At 44.5% G+C, this 24,880-nt stretch overlaps 1 protein-coding gene across 13 annotated transcripts in view; it reads left to right on the top strand.

Moving 5' to 3' along the window:
- Positions 1 to 24,880, top strand: part of LOC140194896 (transcription factor 4-like) — a 681,375-nt gene that overhangs the window by 329,585 nt on the left and 326,910 nt on the right. Inside the window, exon 1 of one of the 13 annotated variants that reach the window (XM_072252228.1) lies at positions 23,479 to 23,586. The exons of 11 other annotated variants lie outside the window; for them this stretch is intronic. The gene's annotated coding sequence lies outside the window, so the exon portion shown is untranslated. Of the gene's footprint in view, positions 1 to 23,478; positions 23,587 to 23,877; positions 23,965 to 24,880 lie in introns of those variants that run through there. One more of the 13 variants, XM_072252227.1, reaches the window with a different exon arrangement.

Genomic DNA, 24,880 nt, shown 5'->3' with positions numbered 1-24,880 from the left:
GATGACCTTTAGTTCTAGTCTCAGCCAAACCCAGTGGCAAAAGCTTGCTTGCATTTATCCTATCTATATCCCTTATAGTTTTGTCAAATTTCACCTCATCCCCGTATGCTCTAGGAACTGAAGTCCTAAACTCTTCAACCTTCCATATAACTCCAGTAACCCATCAGCCCCTTGCATTTGAAGGATCTTTCTGCTTTGTCTTGAAAGTATTCAAAAACTATGTTGCCAGCACCTTTTTGGGAAGACTCATGGCTCTCTCAAGAAAAACATTTCACTGTGTATCTCTATTAAATGAGCACTCCCTTCTCCTGAAACAAAAGGAAACATTTCCTGCATATTTTCCTTGTCAAAATCCCACAGTATGTCATACTGGGTGTCCGGGTAGCATAACGCTTTACAGTGCCAGGGAATGGGGTTGAGTTCCCACTGCTTTCTGTGTTTTCCCCTTGACCATGTGGTTTTCCTCCAGGTGCACTAGTTTCCTCCCATAACCCAACCATGTACAGTCAGGGTCTGTAAGCTGGGCAGCATGGTAGCTTGGCGCATAATGTAATACTTTACAGCACCGGTGGTCAGGGTTCAAACTGCACATTGGTCACATGAGTGTGGTGGGGCTGAAAGGGCCCATTACCGTGCTGAATCACCAAATAAATACAAGCATAAAATTCTGGAAACGTGCAGCACTTCACTCAGCATTTGATGAAGGAGGAACTGAGGTAATGTTTCAGTCTGAAGATGCTTCCGTTCTGACGCAGGGCCCCTGCCCTGAAAGGATAACTGTTTCTCTTCCAACAGGTGTTGACTGATCTGCTGAATCTTTGAAGCATTTTTGATTTTGGTGTCAACTTTCCAGCACATGCAGTTTCTTGATTTTCACATACACCTTGATGGCTCATGAGGTAGAACTGCCTCTCCTTTTCAGCCATGGTTCTCATCTCTAATTCAGAAGGTGCCTTGGTCTTACTCAAGAGCAGGCGATAGCCACTTACTTCACATTAGAACTGAGGGTGTGCTGCAAAGTGCCATTGTCTGATGAATGTTGCTCAAACGTTGCTCATGTCTGTTCTCCCAAGAGAGCCTAAAAGATACAACATGTTTTTTTTTTGCAGTAATTTCCTGGACAATATTTATTTCTCAACTAACGGTGTGATTGTGGTTTGTGGTATCTTACTGTGCACAAATTAGCCAGTGTTTCTTTCATGAAAGATGTAACTGCACATCAGTACTTCAGTACCTGTAAACACTTGGTGACTCGATATAAATGCAAGTTCTTTCTTTCGGTAGCTTGGCCACATAATCATTTTTATTGAAGGAAGTTTCAGAACCAAATTCAATTTGTGTTTGCCTCATAAAAACCGAGGAGCATTTTTCAGCAGTAGGATCAGGGTGCAAATTCCTACTGATGTCCGTATGGAGTTTGTATCTTCTTCCTGTGACTGTGTGGGTTTCCTCTGTGTTCTCTGGTTTCCTCCCACAGTTCAAAGATGAATGGGTTAGGATTAGTAAGCTGTGTACATGCTATGTTGACACTGGTGTCACAGCTGGGAGCTGAGTGCCCGGCCATACCCCGGTACACTGCTTCAATAAGTAAGCTAAAGCAGATGAGGCTGGTCGGTGGGACTCATACCCTGGTGAGATAGGGACATGCCTGTCCCAGCATGTGAAGTCAGCTCCAGCAGACTGGGTGGATGAGATCTACAGTCAGATCCAACAGCCAGGAAGGCAGTTCTGCAAGGCTTTGGGGAGAAGGATGAAGCACAGAAGAAGTCATGGTCATCCACTGTAACCAAGGAAGACCCCAGTTGTCATGACTACTCGTCCCACTGGACCCAAGCTTCTGAGGTTGAGAGAGTGGAACTGCCTCATAGCAACGACTTTTCCACTGAAATCTCTCCCACTCAGGTTTTTTTGAGGTATTCACATCAAAGAATTGCACAAATCTGTTATGATTGGATATCATGGACAGCAAACCAATCATGTTGGTGCTAAAATTGGAGGCTGCCCCCAACACATACTCGATGCAAGCAATGCATTTCACACTATGTTTTGATATACACGTGATGAATAAAGCTAACCTTTAAACCTTTACTTACTTTTGGATAGTTCAATTAGACTTTAAATAAAGGATTTTAGCCCAAAATGTTGTCTCTATATTCCTTTTCCATTGATGCTGCCTGACCTGTAGAGTTCCTCCAGCATTTTGTGTGTGTCACTCCAGATTTCCAGCATCTGCAGAATCCTTTGTGTTTCAGACTGAAGATGTTTAATGTCATTTCCAGTAGACATGTGTAAATGAGAATGAAATAATTGTTATTCTGGATCTGACGCAGCACAAAAGAACACAATAAGATAAAGAAGGCAATTATGATAAAAAGACACAATAAATATAAATGCATAAGATAGATTGTCTGTCCATAAAGTGATGCTACGCACAGGAGTGATGGGTTTGGATGTGTTTATCAGCCTTACTGCTTGGGGAAAGTAACTTTTTAAGTTTGGTAGTCCTGGCCAAATTGCCTCCTCCCTGATGAGAATGGGACAAACAGTCCATGAGCAGAGTGGGTGGGATCCTTTATGACGTTACTGGTTCTTTACTAGACCACTACCATGAATTAGAGTTTCTAGTCCAGGATCCTGAAACTGTTTAACGTTTATCCATGATTGTCTGCAGCAAAAGATTTTAGTGATACGTTGCAGAGATTGCTCAATAGAACTGAATATTACCAGGTGAGTAGATTGTGCAGAGAGGCTCAAGAGAAAGTAGTTGTAATGGAATTTTTAGACAGACAGGTTATTAACTTGGAGATACTCCTGAGCTGACAGACGGAAGTAGCTTGAAGTATTCTACTGCAATCATTGCATCTTTGTTTCATTTCGTTTATCTGTTGTTTGCATAAAAACATGCACAACACTGAAAGAGGCGGGTTAAAAGTAGTGAGGTCTCTCTTGAGAAAGATTCTTATAAAGGCTTAAGAGATGGGAATTACAGAGAGAGCTTTACAAATTCTGTCATTTTTATAAATAACATTTGCCTCTGTCAATTTTTGTACATCTGTAAAGAAATGATTTTCTCTATTGCAAAAAACAAGGTGATAAAGAGACATGGATTGTTTGGACACCCAGAGGCTTTGTCCCAGGGTAGAAATGGCAAAAGCAAGGGAACATAATTTTAAGGTGATTGGAGAAAAGTACAGACCATAAAACACACGAGCAGACTTACGCCGTTTGGCCCATCGAGTCTGCTGCGCTATTCCACATTGGCTGATTTATTATCCCTCTCAACTCCATTCCCCTGCCTTCTCCCCATAACCATTGACTCCCTGACTAATCAAAAACCTATCAATGTCCACTGTAGATATGTCCAATGACTTGGCCATCACAGCTGTTTATGGCAATGAATTCCACAGATTCACTACCCTCTAGCTAAAGGAATTCCTCCTCATCTCTGTTCTAAATGCACATCCCTCTATTCTGAAACTGTGGCCTCTGGTCCTAGACTCCCCAGACATCCTCTCCACATCCACTGTATAGGGGGGATAGTAGGTATTTTACACACAGAGTAGTGGTTAGATCAGCACTTTACAGCGCCAGCAGTCTGGGTTCAATTCTGTAAGGAGTTTGTACATTCTCCCTATTACCTCTTGGTTTTTCGCCAGGTGCTCTAGTTTCCTCCCACACTCCTCAGACATGCGGATTACTCAGGGGGCATGTTATGTTGGCGCCGAATGCATGGCGACACTCGCAGGCTGCCCCCAGCACATTTTCATACTGTGATGGCGCTGGCCACAAATGGCATACATCATTGTATGTTTTGATGTACAAATAAAGCTAGTTTTGCATTTTTGAAAGCTGAAGGGCCAGTTCCTGCGTTGTACTGTGTCAATCCTGACCCTGAGGATGGGGGTCTTGATGAAAATAATAAAGTTGAACTCAATGGCAGGTGGTAACATGCTTTATCTGGAGCCGGTTATTACATATACCCCTGAATAGTTACAGAAGCTGGTGTTTCTGGCTGGCCAGCTTTGCTGTTGGTTGTACAGTAGATGTATTGAATGCTAAAAGTAACGAAGTGCAAATTTTGTTTTTACTTTCAAAGAGTCATAGAACACTAATGCACAGAAACAGACCCTTTGGCCCATCTATCACGTGCCACACTTTTATTCTGCCAGCCCATCAACCGTACCTGGACAATAGCCGTCCATACCCCTTCCATCCATGTTCTTAGCCAAGCTTGTCTTAACTGGGCATCTCAGTAGCATAGAAGTAGGTAGGACACTATTACAATTTAGAGTTCAATTCCACTGCTATTTGTAAAGAGTTTGTGCATTCTCCCTGTGATAGCTTGGATTTTCCCCTGGTGCTCCAGTTTCCTCCCACGGTCCAAAGGTGTACTGGTCAGTAGGCCAATTGGTCATTGTAAATTGTCCTATGAGTAGGCTAGGTTTAAATCAGGGGATTGCTGTGCAGTGCAGCTTGAAGCGTTGGGAGGGCCTGTTACATGCTTTATCTCAATATAAAAAGTAAAGCTAGGATTAAATAGGTGGGTTGTTGGGTGCTGGGCATTGGGCTGGAAGGGTTTGCTCTGTGCTGAATCTCTAAGTACAATAAATAAATAAAGAAAGAAAGAAACTAAATAAATAAATGTTGGAATGGAACATGTATCTATGGCTTTATCTCACACATTGTCACTATTGTTAGGGGTTAATCCAATACAGTACTCATCGTCTTTGATGCTTGTAGGTAAACATGAATGAATGGCAAGAGATTCTACAATAGTATATAGGAGTATATATTTATTGTTTATTGAGATTCTACAATAGTATATAGGAGTATATATTTATTGTTGTTTCTTAACTTATTAGGTTCTTATCTTACTGTATTTTTGTGTTGCATGGGATCCAGAGTAACAATTATTTCAGTCTCCTTTACACTTGTTTACTGGAAATAAAATTGGACAATCTTGAACATAAAAGACAAAGAATTCACATCTACAATTGATTAGATTGTGTTTTTCAAAGCAAATGAATAGCAATCATGAAGTTTTAGGTTAGGCTTGGATTATTGTGTACTCCGTCGTCAAATAAGGTCTATCATTAAGGACTGTCACCATCCAGAACATACCCTCTTTTCATTATTGCCATCAGGCAGGAGGTACAGGAATCTGAAGACGCAGTCAACGATTTAGGAACTGCTTCTTCCCCTCTACTGTCAGATTTTTGAATGGTCCATGCACCCTACTTTTGCCCTCTTTTCTCTCTGTCTATTTGTCTGTCTATCCATCGATCTGTTTTTTCTTTTCCTATATATTCTTATTGTAATTTATAGTATTTTTTTGTATTGCACTGTGCTACTGCTGCAAAACAACAAATTTCATGACATACGTCAGTGATGTTAAACCTGACTCTGCGATCTAACCAATGTTTCCTAAATTAAACCAGGGCTCTCACTCCATGTCCCAGCCAATGAAAGCAAGAGTCATCTGAATGTTCTTCACCACCTGTAAAGGTGTGTGTTTGTCGTTGGATACATTTAAAGTGGATGTTGATAGGTTATGAGGAGAAGGCAGGAGAATGGGATTGAGAGGGAAAATAAATCAGCCATGATGGAATGGAAAATAGACTCGATGGGCCAAATGGCCTAATCCTGCTCCTGAGTCTTATGGACTTAACTCATCGTCTTTATTAGGGAATGTAACTCTAAATTGGAAAAAATATTGCAAATTAAATCTTGTTTAAAATACTACAGTATCTTTTAAAGAATTTTAAAGGCTCTCTATAATTGAATTTAAGGGAATCCTGCAAAGACTACAAACGCACATCTTTCAGATTTATGTCGGTTTGAGGTTGGCAGGCCCAGAATTTATTATTGTTCCACTGCGACGGAAATGCCTTTGGAATGTAAGCTTGAGTGTTGAGGGTAGATAGCTTCTGCTGTGAGTCTGACCTCTGCTCTAAGACTTTCAGTTCATACAGCAGCCTGTTTCTGTATATCCTGTCACTGGAGGTCAAGGCAAGGGTCACTGATTTTGGGAGGGGGGAGCAGATTGCTGACAATATCCTGCCTGCTGCAGGTGGCTCGTGCAAACAGACTGGTGTTTAAACTTGTGGCCAATGACTGAGACGGAGGTTACGCTAGTCTGCTAAGACAAATTAGTCTATTTGCCTTAGATCATATGTGAGGCAGGGTTGATTAAAATGCTGTGCTTAGGTTTCTTCAAAAAAGTTACATTATGCTATTATGATATAAGAGGAAAGCAAAAAAAAAAATATTTGATAGGCTTCACCATTTCAGAGTTTTCATCAGTTTAGTGCTTATCCATTCCTTTAAACACAGATCCTTAAAGTTGCTTCAGGGATTTAAAAAAACATATCTTTATTGTAATATTGCATAAAATATAGATCAGTACAGCTCAGGAACTGGCCCTTCGGCTAACAATGTAGTGCTGAACCAATTAAAGTAGTAATCAAGTGGCTAACTAATCTCTTCTGCCTACACAATGTCCATATCCTTCCATTTTCCTCTCATCCATAAGATCATGAGACATAGGAGCAGAATTAGGCCACTTGGCCCATCGCATCTGCTCCACCATTTCATCATGGCTAATCCATTTTCCTCTTATCCCCAATCTGCTGCTTCTCCCTATAACCTTTCACGTCCTGACTAATCAAGAACCTATCAGCCTCTGCCTTATGTGCACCCAGTGATCTGGCCTCCATAGCCACCTGCGGCAATGAATCGCACGGGTTCACCACTCTGTGAGTGTCCTGGGGCAGCCTGAGACTGTCGTGATGCATCGCACAGGTTCACCAATCTGTGAGTGTGAGACTGTCACCATGAATCGCACGGGTTCACCACTCTGTGAGTGAGACTGTCACCATGAATCGCACGGGTTCACCACTCTGTGAGTGTGAGACTGTCGTGATGCATCGCACAGGTTCACCACTCTGTGAGTGTGAGACTGTCGTGATGCATCGCACAGGTTCACCACTCTGTGAGTGTGAGAGTGTCACCATGAATCGCACGGGTTCACCAATCTGTGAGTGTGAGAGTGTCACCATGAATCGCACGGGTTCACCACTCTGTGAGTGTGAGAGTGTCACCATGAATCGCACGGGTTCACCAATCTGTGAGTGTGAGAGTGTCACCATGAATCGCACGGGTTCACCACTCTGTGAGTGTGAGAGTGTCACCATGAATCGCACGGGTTCACCAATCTGTGAGTGTGAGAGTGTCACCGTGAATCGCACGGGTTCACCACTCTGTGAGTGTGAGAGTGTCACCGTGAATCGCACGGGTTCACCAATCTGTGAGTGTGAGAGTGTCACCGTGAATCGCACGGGTTCACCAATCTGTGAGTGTGAGAGTGTCACCGTGAATCGCACGGGTTCACCAATCTGTGAGTGTGAGAGTGTCACCATGAATCGCACGGGTTCACCAATCTGTGAGTGTGAGAGTGTCACCATGAATCGCACGGGTTCACCACTCTGTGAGTGTGAGAGTGTCACCATGAATCGCACGGGTTCACCAATCTGTGAGTGTGAGAGTGTCACCATGAATCGCACGGGTTCACCACTCTGTGAGTGTGAGAGTGTCACCGTGAATCGCACGGGTTCACCAATCTGTGAGTGTGAGAGTGTCACCATGAATCGCACGGGTTCACCAATCTGTGAGTGTGAGACTGTCACCATGAATCGCACGGGTTCACCACTCTGTGAGTGTGAGAGTGTCACCGTGAATCGCACGGGTTCACCAATCTGTGAGTGTGAGAGTGTCACCGTGAATCGCACGGGTTCACCAATCTGTGAGTGTGAGAGTGTCACCATGAATCGCACGGGTTCACCAATCTGTGAGTGTGAGAGTGTCACCATGAATCGCACGGGTTCACCACTCTGTGAGTGTGAGAGTGTCACCATGAATCGCACGGGTTCACCACTCTGTGAGTGTGAGAGTGTCACCATGAATCGCACGGGTTCACCACTCTGTGAGTGTGAGAGTGTCACCATGAATCGCACGGGTTCACCAATCTGTGAGTGTGAGAGTGTCACCATGAATCGCACGGGTTCACCAATCTGTGAGTGTGAGAGTGTCACCATGAATCGCACGGGTTCACCACTCTGTGAGTGTGAGAGTGTCACCGTGAATCGCACGGGTTCACCAATCTGTGAGTGTGAGAGTGTCACCGTGAATCGCACGGGTTCACCACTCTGTGAGTGTGAGAGTGTCACCGTGAATCGCACGGGTTCACCACTCTGTGAGTGTGAGAGTGTCACCGTGAATCGCACGGGTTCACCAATCTGTGAGTGTGAGAGTGTCACCGTGAATCGCACGGGTTCACCACTCTGTGAGTGTGAGAGTGTCACCATGAATCGCACGGGTTCACCAATCTGTGAGTGTGAGACTGTCACCATGAATCGCACGGGTTCACCACTCTGTGAGTGTGAGAGTGTCACCATGAATCGCACGGGTTCACCACTCTGTGAGTGTGAGAGTGTCACCATGAATCGCACGGGTTCACCACTCTGTGAGTGTGAGAGTGTCACCATGAATCGCACGGGTTCACCACTCTGTGAGTGTGAGAGTGTCACCATGAATCGCACGGGTTCACCAATCTGTGAGTGTGAGAGTGTCACCATGAATCGCACAGGTTCACCAATCTGTGAGTGTGAGAGTGTCGTGATGCATCGCACAGGTTCACCACTCTGTGAGTGTGAGAGTGTCACCATGAATCGCACGGGTTCACCAATCTGTGAGTGTGAGAGTGTCACCGTGAATCGCACGGGTTCACCACTCTGTGAGTGTGAGAGTGTCACCGTGAATCGCACGGGTTCACCACTCTGTGAGTGTGAGAGTGTCACCGTGAATCGCACGGGTTCACCACTCTGTGAGTGTGAGAGTGTCACCGTGAATCGCACGGGTTCACCAATCTGTGAGTGTGAGAGTGTCACCGTGAATCGCACGGGTTCACCACTCTGTGAGTGTGAGAGTGTCACCGTCAATCGCACGGGTTCACCACTCTGTGAGTGTGAGAGTGTCACCGTGAATCGCACGGGTTCACCAATCTGTGAGTGTGAGAGTGTCACCGTGAATCGCACGGGTTCACCACTCTGTGAGTGTGAGAGTGTCACCATGAATCGCACGGGTTCACCACTCTGTGAGTGTGAGAGTGTCACCATGAATCGCACGGGTTCACCACTCTGTGACTGAGAGTGTCACCATGAATCGCACGGGTTCACCACTCTGTGAGTGTGAGAGTGTCACCATGAATCGCACGGGTTCACCACTCTGTGACTGAGAGTGTCACCATGAATCGCACGGGTTCACCACTCTGTGAGTGTGAGAGTGTCACCATGAATCGCACGGGTTCACCACTCTGTGAGTGTGAGAGTGTCACCATGAATCGCACAGGTTCACCACTCTGTGAGTGTGAGAGTGTCACCGTGAATCGCACGGGTTCACCAATCTGTGAGTGTGAGAGTGTCACCATGAATCGCACGGGTTCACCACTCTGTGAGTGTGAGAGTGTCACCATGAATCGCACGGGTTCACCAATCTGTGAGTGTGAGACTGTCACCATGAATCGCACGGGTTCACCACTCTGTGAGTGTGAGAGTGTCACCATGAATCGCACGGGTTCACCACTCTGTGAGTGTGAGAGTGTCACCATGAATCGCACGGGTTCACCACTCTGTGAGTGTGAGAGTGTCACCATGAATCGCACGGGTTCACCACTCTGTGAGTGTGAGAGTGTCACCATGAATCGCACGGGTTCACCAATCTGTGAGTGTGAGAGTGTCACCATGAATCGCACAGGTTCACCAATCTGTGAGTGTGAGAGTGTCGTGATGCATCGCACAGGTTCACCACTCTGTGAGTGTGAGAGTGTCACCATGAATCGCACGGGTTCACCAATCTGTGAGTATGAGAGTGTCACCATGAATCGCACGGGTTCACCACTCTGTGAGTGTGAGAGTGTCACCGTGAATCGCACGGGTTCACCACTCTGTGAGTGTGAGAGTGTCACCGTGAATCGCACGGGTTCACCACTCTGTGAGTGTGAGAGTGTCACCGTGAATCGCACGGGTTCACCACTCTGTGAGTGTGAGAGTGTCACCGTGAATCGCACGGGTTCACCACTCTGTGAGTGTGAGAGTGTCACCGTGAATCGCACGGGTTCACCAATCTGTGAGTGTGAGAGTGTCACCGTGAATCGCACGGGTTCACCACTCTGTGAGTGTGAGAGTGTCACCGTGAATCGCACGGGTTCACCACTCTGTGAGTGTGAGAGTGTCACCATGAATCGCACGGGTTCACCACTCTGTGACTGAGAGTGTCACCATGAATCGCACGGGTTCACCACTCTGTGAGTGTGAGAGTGTCACCATGAATCGCACGGGTTCACCAATCTGTGAGTGTGAGAGTGTCACCATGAATCGCACGGGTTCACCAATCTGTGAGTGTGAGAGTGTCACCATGAATCGCACGGGTTCACCACTCTGTGAGTGTGAGAGTGTCACCATGAATCGCACGGGTTCACCAATCTGTGAGTGTGAGAGTGTCACCATGAATCGCACGGGTTCACCACTCTGTGAGTGTGAGAGTGTCACCATGAATCGCACAGGTTCACCACTCTGTGAGTGTGAGAGTGTCACCGTGAATCGCACGGGTTCACCAATCTGTGAGTGTGAGAGTGTCACCATGAATCGCACGGGTTCACCACTCTGTGAGTGTGAGAGTGTCACCATGAATCGCACGGGTTCACCAATCTGTGAGTGTTTGACTGTCACCATGAATCGCACGGGTTCACCACTCTGTGAGTGTGAGACTGTCACCATGAATCGCACGGGTTCACCACTCTGTGAGTGTGAGAGTGTCACCATGAATCGCACGGGTTCACCACTCTGTGAGTGTGAGAGTGTCACCATGAATCGCACGGGTTCACCACTCTGTGAGTGTGAGAGTGTCACCATGAATCGCACGGGTTCACCAATCTGTGAGTGTGAGAGTGTCACCATGAATCGCACAGGTTCACCAATCTGTGAGTGTGAGAGTGTCGTGATGCATCGCACAGGTTCACCAATCTGTGAGTGTGAGAGTGTCACCGTGAATCGCACGGGTTCACCACTCTGTGAGTGTGAGAGTGTCACCGTGAATCGCACGGGTTCACCACTCTGTGAGTGTGAGAGTGTCACCGTGAATCGCACGGGTTCACCACTCTGTGAGTGTGAGAGTGTCACCGTGAATCGCACGGGTTCACCACTCTGTGAGTGTGAGAGTGTCACCGTGAATCGCACGGGTTCACCACTCTGTGAGTGTGAGAGTGTCACCGTGAATCGCACGGGTTCACCACTCTGTGAGTGTGAGAGTGTCACCGTGAATCGCACGGGTTCACCACTCTGTGAGTGTGAGAGTGTCACCGTGAATCGCACGGGTTCACCACTCTGTGAGTGTGAGAGTGTCACCGTGAATCGCACGGGTTCACCAATCTGTGAGTGTGAGAGTGTCACCGTGAATCGCACGGGTTCACCACTCTGTGAGTGTGAGAGTGTCACCGTGAATCGCACGGGTTCACCACTCTGTGAGTGTGAGAGTGTCACCGTGAATCGCACGGGTTCACCAATCTGTGAGTGTGAGAGTGTCACCGTGAATCGCACGGGTTCACCACTCTGTGAGTGTGAGAGTGTCACCGTGAATCGCACGGGTTCACCAATCTGTGAGTGTGAGAGTGTCACCGTGAATCGCACGGGTTCACCACTCTGTGAGTGTGAGAGTGTCACCGTGAATCGCACGGGTTCACCACTCTGTGAGTGTGAGAGTGTCACCGTGAATCGCACGGGTTCACCACTCTGTGAGTGTGAGAGTGTCACCGTGAATCGCACGGGTTCACCACTCTGTGAGTGTGAGAGTGTCACCGTGAATCGCACGGGTTCACCAATCTGTGAGTGTGAGAGTGTCACCGTGAATCGCACGGGTTCACCAATCTGTGAGTGTGAGAGTGTCACCGTGAATCGCACGGGTTCACCACTCTGTGAGTGTGAGAGTGTCACCGTGAATCGCACGGGTTCACCACTCTGTGAGTGTGAGAGTGTCACCGTGAATCGCACGGGTTCACCACTCTGTGAGTGTGAGAGTGTCACCGTGAATCGCACGGGTTCACCACTCTGTGAGTGTGAGAGTGTCACCGTGAATCGCACGGGTTCACCACTCTGTGAGTGTGAGAGTGTCACCGTGAATCGCACGGGTTCACCACTCTGTGAGTGTGAGAGTGTCACCGTGAATCGCACGGGTTCACCACTCTGTGAGTGTGAGAGTGTCACCGTGAATCGCACGGGTTCACCACTCTGTGAGTGTGAGAGTGTCACCGTGAATCGCACGGGTTCACCACTCTGTGAGTGTGAGAGTGTCACCGTGAATCGCACGGGTTCACCACTCTGTGAGTTTGAGAGTGTCACCATGAATCGCACGGGTTCACCACTGTGAGTGTGAGAGTGTCACCATGAATCGCACAGGTACACCAATCTGTGAGTGTGAGAGTGTCACCATGAATCGCACGGGTTCACCACTCTGTGAGTGTGAGAGTGTCACCATGAATCCCACACGTTCACCACTGTGAGTGTGAGAGTGTCACCATGAATCGCACGGGTTCACCACTCTGTGAGTGTGAGAGTGTCACCATGAATCGCACACGTTCACCACTGTGAGTGTGAGAGTGTCACCATGAATCGCACGGGTTCACCAATCTGTGAGTGTGAGAGTGTCACCATGAATCGCACACGTTCACCACTGTGAGTGTGAGAGTGTCACCATGAATCGCACAGGTTCACCAATCTGTGAGTGTGAGAGTGTCACCATGAATCGCACACGTTCACCACTGTGAGTGTGAGAGTGTCACCATGAATCGCACAGGTTCACCAATCTGTGAGTGTGAGAGTGTCACCATGAATCGCACAGGTTCACCACTCTCTGAATGTCCTGGGGCAGCCTGAGAGTGTCACCATGCATCCGGCGCCACAATAGCATGCCCCTTTACCAATCTGCATGTCTTAGGAGTGTGGAAGGAAACCCGAACAGCTGGAGCCCTCTGACATTCATGTGTGTCTCTGAATGTCTAATGCTTCTGACTCAACCACCACATGTAAAAAAAATTTGCCCCTCGCATCACCTTCAAAATTTTTCTAATTTTTCTCCTGTTCTCTTGAAAGCTAGGATTCATTCTGAGAATGTAATTAGAGAGCATGCCTGCTGATGATAGGTTGAGCATGCTTGGGCTTTTCTCATTGGAGAGGAGGAGGAGAAGCGGTGACTTTATAGAGGGGTATAAGTTGATACGAAGCATAGATTAAGTGGATAGGCAGAGACTTTTCCCAGGGCAGAAATAGCTAATGTGAGAGGTTATAATCTTAAAGTGATTGGAGGAACAATTAGGTGGATGTCAGAGGTGTGTTTTTTACCCAGAGAGTGGTAAGTGCATGGAACGCGTTGCTAGAAGTGGCAGGAGAGACGGTGTTTGGATGGTGATTTAAGCAGCGGGCTGAATTGGAAAGGTGGTGTACAGGCCAATTCAAGGTGACAGGATCGTTTTGAAACAACTGATGTTGGCACCACGATGTAAGCACGGGCCAGATCGAAAAGGGTGTCAGTCCTGAGGCGAGGGGCTGCCAGTTCTGATGGCTGCTGCACAACTGAGGGTCTGCAGATGGACTCTCGTTCATGGACTTGAGCTCTGGGCACTATTTGCTTGCTTTTATTGTTTACTTGATTAATTTTTTTTTGTCTCTGTGGATTGGTGTTTGAAAGTCTTCTTTTTTAATGGGTTCTTTTGTGTTTCTTTGTTCTGTGGCTGCACGGAAGGAGATGAATCTCAAGGTTGTATAACGTATACATACTTTGATAAATGCATTTTGAACTTTGAACTTCAAGGGCATTTAAGAGACTCTTAGGTAGGCACATGGATTAAAGAAAAATGGAGGACAATGGGGGACGGAAGGGTTGGTTTCATTTTAGGACGATACACACAAAATTCTGGAGGGACTCAGCAGGTCAGGCAGCATCTACGGGGAGGGACAATGGTTAATGTTTCGGGCCAAGATGTTTCATCAGGAATATCATGGAATGCCCAAAATGTCAACTGTTTATTCTTCTCCATTATGCTCCCTGACCTGCTCAGTTTCTTCAGCATTTCTTTGTGTGTTGCTCTGGATTTACAGCATCTGCAGAATCTTGTGTTTAGATTGATCTTAAAGTATGTGTAATATTGTGGGCCAAAGGGCCTGTACGGTGTTGTACTGTTTGATGTTCTATGTGGTAATACTTCAGCGTGTAGTAATGATTTTAGTGTAGTAATGCTTTACCAATATAACACCTAAAAACTGGGAAGACATTGCACTCAATCGTCACACCTGGAGGAAACCTGGTCAACAGGGCGACGTGTTACATGAGAGTGACCTCCGCTGTGCTGCAGAGAATAAACGGCAGCTGCAGAAGGAAAGAATGAACAACCAAAAGACCTAACCGTGAACCACAGACGCCACTTCCTGTTGCCCACGCTGCACCAGGATATGTGGATCCCGGATCAGCCTCTACCACCACCTGAGGACCCACCAATAGACAACCCCTTAGGAGAACATCATACTCAACTGGAGTGATCACACTAACGCTCGTTCAGCTCAGAACAGCGTGGCTATCATGCAAGAAGGGAATACCTTCATTCATCTTTTGGAGAAATCTCTCATCAGACTGCTGCACCCCCTAATCCCTCTACATTACCAAAAGGTTAATTTATCTCCCTTCCTGTCGGTCATCCTCCAAAATCCGAGTGACATTTTAAATCTGAGGAGATCACTGTTTTTGAAAATTATTTCCATAGTCCTGGAAACCTTCATGATCGTTTGATGTGTTCAACATGCAGGCAATGCTGGGGATTTCCCACTAAATTAAAGACAGGATTTGAATCCAGAGGTTCAGATAGCATCATAAAGGTTTATGGATGACATCTGAACCTCAGGTTTAGATTACCTTCTCATGTTAACTTTAAGACACAGGGTGAAGTTGGTTACAGTTGACAATTTAATGTGTAGTGATTTCAGCTTGTTCTTTATTCCCTCCAAGCAGATGGTTCTGTTTTTAAATTCAAATTTTAGGATCACTTGACATAGGACCCTAGAAATTAAGAATTACATGAAATCTGTGCCTTGTACTGAAAAACGAAATTACATTAGAAGGGAAATCATGGAATGATAAATGACATTTAGAAGTGCCTTAATCTTCAGAAGTAAGTATTTTAAAAATCAGTTAGGTGAAAATAATGTTCTGACATTTCTGAATGGCACTGCTAAACAATCCTGCCAACCTAAACCTCTGATCTTTAGTTTTAGATCTGCTTGGATGTCAATTCAATAAAGGGGACAATAATCTTCCATTTAAAGGAAAAAATGGTTTTGACTGTGTGCATGTTTAAAAAAAAGTTCTTACTCATTTTCAAAAGGACTTGCAAATGGAGCTCTTCCTTGTAATCCTAAATGTCACTTTAACATTTCTCTAATGTTGACAGCTCTCCATTTGACATCAAGTTCTCAATACTTATGCAAGTGATATATTGTATATTGTTTGCAACTTCGTGGCAAAACTAAAATATTTTATAGATGAACGATGAATGCAAGAGTCAGTATATTTCAATCTTACAAAACATTTTGTTAATATACACTGAAACTTATATAGATTTTCTTTCACATTCAGAAGTATTTTTTTCACATAATCATCTGAGAGCTCTTATTTATTTATTCATTGAAGTACAGCATGGAGTAGGCGCTTATGGCCCTTCGAACCACGCTGCCCAGCATTTCCCCCAGTTTAACCCTAGCCTAATCACAGGACAATTTACAATGACCAATTAACCTATCAACCGATACGCCTTTGGAATGTGGGAGGAAACCAGAGCACCTGGAGGAATTCCGTACGGTCTTGGGGAGAACATTCAAACTCCTTATAGGCAGTGGCGGGAATTAAATCCAGGTCACCTGTACTGTGAAGCGTTGTGCAAACCACTACACTACGTTTTATTTAAAAGCTCCTGGAATCTAAAGTGAGATGAGCCTGGCTGCGCCGAACCCTGCTTCCAAGCCATTCTCGAATGCAAAGGTTTACACTGGGTGTACATACATGAAAACTGGCTTACTGTCAGTTCTCTGATCAGTGATGGTGTATTTGGCTTTGGACAGGAAAACTACATGGTAGATGGGACATAGAGCAAAATAAAGAAAAAGTTCCTTGGTTGGATATGTCAACAGGTGTTCCCAAGGGATCTATTTGTGACCATGTGTTAGGACTTCTAGAAAAAGATGTCCAATTTTATTGAAATGTCAAACTGAGGTACTTCTGAAATGTATTATTAATATTATTTGTCTTATGGGGATAGATTAAGTGAGCTAGGACTTTTCCCATTGAAGCAAAGGAAAATGTGAGGTGACTTGATAAAGGTGTAAAAGAAGATAACAGGCATAGATCGAGTGGACAATCAGAGACTTTTTCCCAGGGTGGAAATAGCTAATACAGGGGGTATAATTTTAAGATGGTTGGAAGAAAGTATGAGGGAACATCAGAGTCAGGTTCATTATACAGAGAGAAGGAGGTGCATGAAATGTCCTGCCAGGTGTGGTGGTAGAGGCAGGTACAGGTGTAAAGGTGTAAAAGAAGATAACAGGCATAGGGTAGAGGGATGATAGAAAATTGGAGAGCTATGTAGAATGAAGAGATAGATTGATCTTCGAGTAGGTTAAAAAAATCAGCACAACACCATGGGCCTAAGGGCTGTACTGTATAGTACTGTTCTATTTATTCACTGGAAATAGAGCAAACTGATGTACAGCAACTCCAAGGAACTCCAGCATAAAGTGCAAGTGTAGGCAGTCTCAGACAAAGAGTTCCAGAAACTCATCAACACCTGGAAGAGCTCATTTCTTCTTATCTCTGTGCAGAACTGCTGACCCCTTATTTATGAAAATAATGCAATAATCTGATTCTTGAGAAATGAGTGAATAATATTTGGGAAAACTCCCTTCTTAATATGTAATCATGAAGCAATGCACGTCAGCGCCTGTACTTACTAAGAAGCTTAAGGGGATTTTGCATGTCAGCGAACGCTCCAACAAACTTCTGTGGATGGACACAAGAAATTCTGCAGATGCACACAAAATGCTGGAGGAACGCAGCAGCATCTGTGGAAGTGAATGAACAGTCGACGTTTCAGGCTGAGACCCTTCATCAGGACTGGAAAGGAAGGAGGAAGACGCCAGAGTAAAAAGGTGAAGGGAGGGGAAGGTGATAGGTGAAGACAGCTAAAGGGCCGGAGAAGAAGGAGAGGAGAGTGGACCATGGGAGAAAGGGAAGGAGACGGATACCAGTGGGAGGTGATAGGCAGGTGAGGAGAAGAGGTAAGAGGCCAGAGTGGGGAATAGAAAAATAGGCAAAGGAGAGGGGAAAATTACCATAAGGAAAAATCGATTTCATGCCATGAGGTTGGAGCTGTCTAGACAGAATTTGAGGTGTTGCTCCTCCAACCTGAGTATGGCCTCTTTGTAGCTTTCCTTCGGATGTTCTGGTTTCCACCCACATTCTAAAGATGTACAGGATAGAGTGAGTAAGTTCTGGGTGTGCTATGCTGTTAACAGTGGCAGGCTGCCCTCACCCATGCTCAGACTGTGTTGGTCATTGACACAAACAGCGCATTTCACTGTATGTTTTGATGTAAATGTGAGAAATAAAGCTGATCTTAATCTTAATAAATGAACAGAGTTTTGTATAATGAAGTCCAGATAAACAAAATAAGTCATCATAAGTAAAACACAAAATACTGGAAATGTGTGAGTGAGAGTGTCTGTGTGTGTTTGGGTGCATGTGATTGTGTGTTTGGGTGTGAGTATGTGTGTGATTTTGTGTTTGAGTGTGAGTGTGTCTTTGGGTGTGATTGTGCATGTGTTTGTGTTTTTAAGTGTGAGTGTGCATGTGATTGTATTGGTGTGAGTGTACATATGTCTGTTTTTGGGTGTGAGTGTACATGTGTGTGGGTGTGAGTATGTGTGTGATTTTGTGTTTGAGTGTGAGTGTGTCTTTGGGTGTGATTGTGCATGTGTTTGTGTTTTTAGGTGTGAGTGTGCATGTGATTGTGTGTATGGGTGTGAGTGTGCATGTGTTTGGGTGTGACTGCGTGTGTTTGGGTGTAAATGTGTGTATGATTGTGTGTTTGGGTGTGAGTGTACATGTGATTATGTGTTTGAGTGTGAGTGTACATATGTCTGTGTTTTTGGGTGTGAGTGTGCATGTGATTGTGTGTTTGGGGGTGTGTGTGATTGTACTTGGGGGTGTGCGTGTGATTGTGTTTGGGTGGCTGTGTGCATGTGTGTGTGGGTATATTTTTGTGTGTTTGGATGTGTGTATGCATGTGTGTGTTGAGGGGTGGAGAGATTTAAAGTTTCTGGTTGGTGATGTTATTGACGGAGAGTATTTCTGACACAGGCGAAGGAAGTTACAAAAGGATGTTAGCAGTCTCATTGCATAAGCAAAACTAGCAGTTGGAATTCAGTGTGGGGAAATGGGAACTGTACTTTGTGTCTGCCAAAGGCAAATCATTGTACTTCTATCATATTGGGAGACCAGAGGACAGAGGAGTAAGGGTTGGTTAGTGCAACACTGTTACAGCGTGGGACGTCGGAGTTCAGTCCCAGCATCCTCTGCAATGAGTTTGTATGTCCTCCCCATGGAATGTGTCGGTTTTCTCCAGGTGCTTCAGTTTCCTCCCACAGTCCAAAGATGTACCAGTTAGTAGATTAATTGGCCATTGTAAATTGTTCTATGATTAGTTTAGGGCTAAATCAGACTTTTAGGCAGTGTTGCTCAAAAGGCTGAAAGGGCATATTCTGTGTTGTCTCCAAATAAGTAATAAATAAAATACATTAATTCTGTTGTATTTCTTTATTTTTCTGTAAATGCCTGAAAGAAAATTGATTGGAAGGTACTATTTGGTTACATACGTACTGTGATAATAAATTTTACTTTGACTTTCACAGGAGCAGAATTAGGCCATTTGGCCCATGAAGTCTGCTCCACCATTCCATCATGGCGGATCCAATTTTCCTCTCAGTCTTAATCTCCTGCCTTCTCCCTGTATCCCTTCATGTCCTGACCTATCAATAATCTAGCAACCCCTGCCTTAAATCTACATACAGACTTGGCCTCCACAGCCATCTGAGGCAATGAATCCCACAGATACCCCACCCTCTGACTAAAGAAATTCCTCCTCATCTCTGTTGTAAAGTGACATCTCTCCATTATGAGGTTGTGTCCTCTGGTCCTAACCTCACCCACTGTGGGAAACAGTGGAATTTACCCAGATATACAGATAACCAAAATCTAAACACGAGGAATTCTGCAGATGCTGGAAATTCAAGCAACACACATCAAAGTTGCTGGTGAATGCAGCAGGAGTCCTAACGAAGGGTCTCGGCCCGAAACATCGACTGTACCTCTTCCTAGAGATGCTGCCTGGCCTGCTGCGTTCACCAGCAACTTTGATGTGTGTTAACCAAAATCTAGTTCATATTGCACATTGACTTTTAAGGTAATATAATAAAAAATTGTAAAAGTGATGTTGTTTTTGGTAACTTAAGAAATGGAAACATGAGCAAGCCATTTGATTGTACCTGATATGGTATTCAGAAATAACATGGTTGGTCACCCTTTCCACTGCTCATCTCTTGATTCCCTTCATTGTGAAATAATCATAATTGAAGAAAAGATAAAAGATTGAAAGATTAGCTTTATTTGTCACATATACATTGAAGCATGCAGTGAAATGTGTTGTTTGAATCAAATAAAATCAGCGATGATAATACTGGGGGCAGCCCGTAAGTATAGCACGCTTCCAGCGCCAATGTATCGGGCCCACATCTCACTAATCCAAACCGTGCATCTTTGAAATGTGGTAGGAAACCAGAGCACCTGGAAGAAATAGCTTTCAGAACTGAAGTCCCACAAAGAGCGCCTCATTTTCTCTCTCAAAATTTCTATTATATCATCTCCACCAAGTAAGGGATGTATCGCATAAAGGCTAGGAATTCTGCAGATGCTGGAAATCTTGAGGAACACGCACAAAATGCTGGAGGAACTGAGCCAGTCGGGTACCCTCCATGGAGAGGAGTAAACAGTCGGTGTTTCAGGTTGAGATCTTTCATCAGAATTGGAAAGGAATGGGGCAGAAGCTGGACAAATGAGGTGGGAGGAGGGGAATGAATGCAAGCTGGCAGGTGTCAGGGGAAGCGATGGAAGGGGAAGGTGGGTGAGTGAGGGGGTAGGGATGAAGTGAGAAGCTGGGAGGTAATTGAGGGAAGAGATAAAGGCCTGAAGAAGGAGGATTGTGATAAGAGATGAGAATGGATTTTGGGAAAAAGGGATGGAGAAGGAGCATCATGGGGTTGGAGGGGTGATCAATTGATTAGAATGTTCCCTCTTTTTAGTGAATGAATATTATTCTGACGTCAGCGTTACAGCTGTAGGGGAAAGTGAGTGTTCAACCACAGGTTTTTCAACATTGGAGCTGGGATGTTGTCAAGATTCATATTCAGGTGTCTAATGTCAAACTGAATTAATCAAATTAGCTGAACCCTTGGTTTTGTGACTGAGGGAGGAAGTGGAGATCTGTCTTCCACTTAGCACTTGTGGTTTAAGACAGCTGAGAACTTCTGTGCTGACTGAGTGTTGAGTGTGGCGATGTTTTGGTCAGTAGATGAGGAATTGTCCAGTGGTATTCAAATTCAGTTTTATTTATCCCATGTACAGTGACAAGTGTCACTTGTATTAACAGCCAGCAACACAGGCCGCAAGTATCACCACAGACATTCTAGCACCAACGTGGTGTGTCCACAACGCTCATCACAACACAGGACACAACTAGACAGACGACAGCAAGCGGCAAAGTAACAACAGAAAAAACAAGCCCCGTTCCTCCCTCCCTCTCACCCACATGCATACATGGTCCTCTAACCCTGAGGCAGCCTGTCATCTTTGGCCTCCAGCAGGTTCGTTGTCTCACAGATACTAGGATTCACAACTAGGAGCAATAAATTAGAACAAGGTGCAATGGCTATGCTTCATTAGGCGTTTGAGGAGATTTGGCATGTCACCAAAGACACTCGCAAATCTCTACAGATGTATGATGGAGAGCATTCTAACTGGCTACGCCACTGTTTAGAATGGGAGGTGGCATCACCGAACAGGTTTGAAGTAAGCTGCAGAAAGTTGTAAACTTAATCAGCTCCGTCACGCGCACTAGCCCCTCTAGCATCCAGATCTTCAAGGACCAATGCCTCAAAAAGGCAGCATCAATCGTTAAGGAGTCCCAGCACCCAGGACATGCCCTCCTCTCATTACTACCATCAAGGAGGAGGTACAGAAGCATGAAAACATATAGTCAACAGCTCAGGAACAGCTTCATCCCCTCTACCATCCAATTTCTGAATGGTCATTGATTCCTCACTACTTTATTTTTCTTCTCTTTCTTGAACTATATATTTAATTTAGCCTTTTTTTATATACAGTGTATACCTACTATAATTTACAGGTTTTATTATTCTGTATTGCAATGTACCTCTGCCACATAACAGCAAATTTCATGACATATGCAGGTGATATTACACCTGATTCTGATTTTTTTGAGATGAGGAAATGTTTTAATGTAGAGAGAGATTCTAGTTTAGATTTGGAATCTAGGCCAATTAAAATGTTTAAGGATAATAGAATTTCATCATTTAAAGGCAGAATCAGAATCAGATTAATTATCCCTGACGCACAGAAAATGAAATCAGTAAGTCAGGCATCATCTGTGGAGAGGAGTAAACAGTCCTGATGATGGTTCTCAGTCTAAAATGTCAACTGTTAATTCCTCTCCGTAGATGCTGCCTGACCTGCTGAGTTCCTCCAGCATTTTGTGTGTGTTGCTCTGGATTTCCAGCATCTGCAGAATCTTGTGTTTATTATACTGACATATATCATGAGGCTTGTTGTTTTGTGGCAGTGGTACAGTGCAATACATAGAAAATCTATAAATTACAATGATATATATATATTAATTTTTTTAATAAGTAGTGCAGAAAGAGAGGAAAAATAGTGCAGTAGTGTTCATGGGTTCATTATCCATTCAGAACTCTGATAGTGAAGCTGAAGGGGAAGAAGCTGTTCTTAAACTTTGAATGTGAGTCTTCTGGCTTCTGTAAGTCCTGTACACTCTAGATCAGCGAGATAGAGCAAAGGTAGGGTGGCAGGGTAGAGGTATGTCTCTACCAAAGGAGGTGTGAGGCACTCTTTCCCCATGCTCGCCTGCAGGTCACCCTTGGGCAAGGTGTAGCATCTGCTTATCCCTCTGATCAGGGTCACGTGAAGCAACGGGCGCAGGTGGTGTATGTCACGTCCTGGTTATGCGACCTCTGACACCAGGCAGACAATCTCTGAGGAGTACTGATAATGGCTGGGGTCACCCACCTTGTAAAGACACTGCCCACAAGAAGGCAATGACAAACCACTTCTTTAGAAAAAAATGGCCAAGAACAATCATGGTCATAGAAAGAGCATAATCACCCACATGATATGACATGGCACATAATGATGTTGAAGACCAAGGTGAAGAAATGAACATGGGGTATAGGTGAGCTATAATCATAGGGACCAAACACAGCTGAGGGAATAAAAAAATCCTATAAGACATTTGATTAGAATCAGGCCATTCAGCTTCTGCCATTCTATCATGGCTGATTTATTATCCTGCTCAACCCCATTTTCCTGCCTTCTCCCTGTAACCTTTGACACCCTGAGTAATTACTGCTTGCTAATTTCCTGCAGCATGAAATTACTGCTTGCTTGATTAACATTGCTTACTTAAAAGCAGTTTGTTTATTGTATCTTTGAATTATTCAGTACAGTTTGTTGTAATGCAGAACTTGAAATCCTAAGTGTATAATTTAACAACTTTATAATAGACTGCATGATGAGATTCCATAACAAAAGTAGTGTTTCAAGTTCTCATTGTAACAACACTTTGTGATGTAGCAAAATGAAGATTGTGCTGTAATGTGACACATTATTATGGTGGTTTACCAGATCCTTTCAACAGAATTATAACTTCCCCAGCAGTTCTCATTTTCATAAAAGGGAAGTGAGAAGAGTTCCTAAGTCTGCATTATGCCCCGTTTTGATTTGTTTGCAGTGACACTGTCATTTACTTTTCATAACGTTTGCCTGTTTGAAGTTTCGTAGCAAAGCAGAAGCAATTTACATCTCGAATACAGTTTTACATAGATTGAGGTATAGTCATGTTAACGAAACATTAACCATTTTAAGACTGCGGCAGCATTTCTGTACAAGAAGGAATCACAGTGCTAATTTCATAGTGCTGGCCCTTTTTTACAAGTACAAAAACTATGAAGTGCCAGCAAGGGTGCGATCAAGGTCAGAGAAAGTAGAAGGCAACATGCAGTAAATCAGTTTTCTGCTGACACCAAACTTGTCTTCCTAAAAGACTGCGGCAGGAAGAGGAAACTGAGGCAGGTAAGAAGATTACGGTCCTGAGCTTTGGTGACAATGAAGTTAATCTTAAACTCAACCTGACAGAATAGATTTTAAAAATATCTAGTAACGTATGTATGTTGTCATCAGCGATAGACTGTTTTCTTAAAAGTAGTCGGTGTAAATGGAGTCACAAGTCTATGTCAACTGTGGACGGCTATGCGCTCACGTTTTAGCCCCACCCTCTCATCGTTGGTCATCCAGTACAGTGAGGTGCAGGGAGGAAGGAGGATGTCCTAGTTAACTTGCTGCTAGGTTTGGTTAAGATAGTTTATCTGTGGGTCTTGGTGACAGGCAGCGGAAGGTTTTGCCTGGTAATGTACCGGGGGTATGTCCCTGCTCGGGTAGCTGTGGAAAAAGGTGGGTAATATAGAGGTATTGCGACACCGTTAGGCACCACGGGGGTTAAATACGATCCTCAATGAGGATGGGAATGTGTTAGTTTATTTTCTTATTTGAGAAATACAGCATGAAACAGGCCCTTCAGGCCCACCGAGCGTCACTGTCCAGCAGCCCAGCAAATTAACCCTAGCCTAATAAAGGACAACTTACGACGACTAACCGTATGTCTTTGGACTGTGGGAGGAACCTAGGTGCACATGAGAAGGAATGTACAAACTTGCTTAGAGAGAACAGCGGGGCTGTAATAGTATTGTGCTAAAGTGGTGCCCCCTAGTCTGTGTTAGTCATGATTTTGCTCGTAACGTGATTGTACTGTAGTGATTTGAATTTATATTAAGCGTATTTTTGATTTTAAAAAAGGTTAAAGTCTTGGCAGCTGACTTGGTGAAGTTCCTACTGCATGTACTTGTGTATTAATGTGTTTCTAGATATCTTCCAGTTTGTGATTAAATATGAAATGTAGCTGGTAATAGAGGTCAATTTCACAACACTCTAGCACGGACTGGTTACTCTTTTGTCCATGGGTTGTCTTTAAATTTTTGTTTTGGTGTCTTCAGTCACAAGTTTGCTGCTTCTTCCAGTTCAACTTTATTGTCATTCAACCCTGGACATGTATACTGGCAAAAACAACATTCCTCCAGGCCAGGGTGCACACACAACACATAAAGTAATATTACCACAAATAAATTAACAAATAATAAGGTGCATTTACCATACAATTTAAAAAATAAACTGAATAACAGTACTGTGCTTCATACGTGATGAGACCTGGGAGTTCAGTAGTCTCATGGCCTGGGGAAGAAGCTCTTTCCCATCAGTTCATCAGTCCTTGTGTTATTGCTACGGTACCTCTTGAGATGGCTGGGAGGGACCC

This window comes from Mobula birostris, chromosome 3 (assembly GCF_030028105.1).
Source record: "Mobula birostris isolate sMobBir1 chromosome 3, sMobBir1.hap1, whole genome shotgun sequence".
NCBI classification, from domain to species: domain Eukaryota; kingdom Metazoa; phylum Chordata; class Chondrichthyes; order Myliobatiformes; family Myliobatidae; genus Mobula; species Mobula birostris.
The sequence above is the reverse complement of the archived record's forward strand: the minus strand, read 5'-3'. Positions and strand labels throughout refer to the sequence as shown.